The following is a 3,234-nucleotide window of genomic DNA, read 5'->3' as shown; positions in this document are numbered from 1 at the left end:
ACTTTGTAAACATTTTCATAAATGATTATTCGAAAAAATGTAGAATTGTTAAAATTGTGAAAATGTGTATAAGTTTAATTTTGATTGAACATGTTATTTTAATTGTTTTAAGTTAGTTTGCTAACACTAATGCATATTTAGATGCACAAATTTTGTGTTTAATGTGTTTTGCAGAGATTTACCGATACTGATGGTGCATCATCATCATCTAGGCAACCTGCTCCAGAACCTGAACGAGAAATGCAATATGAGCCACAATATGAACCGGAGCAACAACAGGAACAACAACAACAACCTGATCAACACGTACCATATTATGATCCGCAACAAGAATATGTTAATGCCTATGTAATATTTCTGATTCATCCGATAGTAGAACACCCAACGATTCATGAACTACAGTTGCATCCTAATCTGAGATTTGATCGAAGTTGGAGAGATTACCCAACATATCAAAGTAACAAATTCAAACTGGTAATGAAAAATGTAGAAGTGCCGAGGGTAATCGATTGGGAGCCTTTGGAAAGGGTCCAACTAGTTAACTCAGTTAGACTGCATCTGATCCAAAGGTATGGCAGCTCTTCTTTTCCCGATTGGGAACGTTTATTCTGTAACATCCCGCCTTTTTCCGTTTACTTTTTCGTTTAACTATTTAAATTCCGTTATATGTTTATAACATCTCCCGTTGATACGCATTTTAAAAATATCTCGTTTAGGTAATTCACGCACCCGCAACCGAACTCGAGGGACTAGTTTTGCCAAAGAGCTAAAGAGGTGACTAGCATTTGACTAGTCAACCCCACCTTCTTCCTTTTTCATTTTCATTTTTCCTTTTCTTTCACTACTTCTCCATTTTCTTTCAATTATCCATTTCAAAGAATCGTCATCTAAATCCAAGCTAGCGGGTGTCTTGCAAAACAAATTACATATTTGAAATCCTTGAAACTTCCTCTTCGATTCTATACCGATTTCATCAAGTTTGGGTAACTTTCTAAAATCACTAGATTTTGTGTTCTTTATGTTTTTAACCTATAAAGTTGTTAATTAGTGTCTATGGCTCAAGTCTAACATGAATATATGATTTATATGTTCGATTTTGTTATTTGAAGTAACTAGCATGAACATAAACTTTGGTGTGTTTGATTTGGTGATTTGGTTGTGTGGATGATGTTAAATGTTATAAATGCATGTATTAAATGTGTTCCTAACATCACTAGCTTCAATTTGATGTGTAGGTTGTTTTAGAAAACTTCATAAACATGATTAGTGATTTTGATATTGTTGGTTAGGGTTTGATAGAATTGAATGTGAACATTTAATGTATTGAATGCCATGAATTGTGGTTGGTAAGTGGTTAGTTAGATTGTATGCTTGATTACCTACGAAACGGCGTGTCATAAGTATGCATTTAATTCCCGAATCCTATTTTGTGCATTTATAAACTTGAGCATTAATTGAGCATTAAATGTTGGAAAGTCGGTTATTGCAAATGATGTTTTTGGTTGATGAAATGTGTTTAGTTGTGTTCTTTGTCAAATTATCTTTCCAACGATATAAAATGCGTGTCATAAGTGTTTACGGTTTGTGATTTGTGTTTGATCGAAGTTCGGAAAAAGACTTGAACAATTGAAACTAACTAGGCATCAGCACACGTTATGTGCCGCGGCGCGGCCAGCCTATGTCGCGGTGCGACATAAGGCGTGTCTAGGTTCTGACCTCCTTGGTCAAAATATGAAAAATGTTTGGCACGATATAGACCTCCGATTCACATGAGACTTGTTCTAACATGCTTATATATGAATAAAAACCTCAGAAAAATAGTTCGGGACCCGACCCGAACGTATTGACTTTTTCGTTGACTTTGACCGACCAAAGTTTGAATTTTCGTCAAACTTAACCAAATGTTTATGCAACCTTCCTAACTTGTTTCTATACTTGTATCTTGCATGAAACTTGACAAATTGATTCACATGCTACATAATCGAGTCGTAACGAGCCATAGGACTAATTGAACATCTTTGACCTATCGTGTTTACCGTTATTGATACGACCTATTTTTTAGGTCAAGACTAGCATTGTTCTTTGCACATGTTACTTTGTGAAGTACTTTTCATACGTGCACTCAAGGTGAGATCATAGTCCTATCTTTCAAACAACTTTTATGCTTTAAACTATGGGATGAGAAACATATACGTATCATACTTTTACACATTGAAGGGTGTAAACGTGAACTTATATTATGTGATCACATGGGCTTGACGAGCCTCATTCGGACGGTTCGCTACCGTTAGCGGATGAAATATATTTTCGGGTCTAGTGTATGTTCTAATACTACGTAAAGGGTGCAAAACAATTAAGTTTGATAATTGGGTGCCCGCGAAACAAATAACAACTTTGGAATGCAAATGATTTTGATAATCATATTATATTAAATCTTGTGGTTCAAATGCAACGTTTACTAAAACACCTATGATTTCACCAACATTTTCATTGACAGTTTTCTATATGTTTTCTCAGGTCCTTGAACGCTACTTGATACATGCTTCCGCACTCTTTTTGATACTTGCTTGGATGTTGAGTATACATGCATAGTTGGAGCGTCTTTTGACAACTTTTAAATTGTGTCGCATAGGTTTCATTCGTACGTTAAACTTTGTAATGTAACTAGTCTTTGAACTACTTTTGTAAAATTTGAAACATCCTTTTACTTATGAAATGAATGCGACATATTTTGGTCAAACGTCATGTTAAAGACTTATAACCACGTAACGGGACCTAAGTAGTCAGCGCCGTCAAACATGATTTGGTCGGGTTGCTACAGATGGTATCAGAGCGTTGGTTGTAGGGATTTAGAGTTCATTGGTGTCAACCCCGAGTCATAGGGTGCATTAGTGAGTCTAGACTACAACCGGCATATAGACTTGAAGTAGGAATTACTTGACTACTTGTGCATTTATACTCGAACTCTTCTATCATATCTAATCCTTATTCAATCTTAATCTCACGTTACATGATTTAATTGATTCGCCACCTTGACTATATGAAATAATGTCGAATGCACATATGAATTAGGGTAATATAATTTCCGGGATTATATTACGGTGACTCATATGAAAATTCCGACATTATGACATAAAGAATTTAAGGCAAGTCAAGGAAAATTTCTCTCTATCCTTATTCCATATCCTGATTAGTATTATTGAAAATACTAATCAACGGTATTCTTGTGTTTTG

The sequence above is a fragment of the Rutidosis leptorrhynchoides genome, chromosome 2, assembly GCF_046630445.1.
Source record: "Rutidosis leptorrhynchoides isolate AG116_Rl617_1_P2 chromosome 2, CSIRO_AGI_Rlap_v1, whole genome shotgun sequence".
Classification (NCBI taxonomy): Eukaryota; Viridiplantae; Streptophyta; class Magnoliopsida; order Asterales; family Asteraceae; genus Rutidosis; species Rutidosis leptorrhynchoides.
This window is presented reverse-complemented; position numbering follows the sequence as displayed.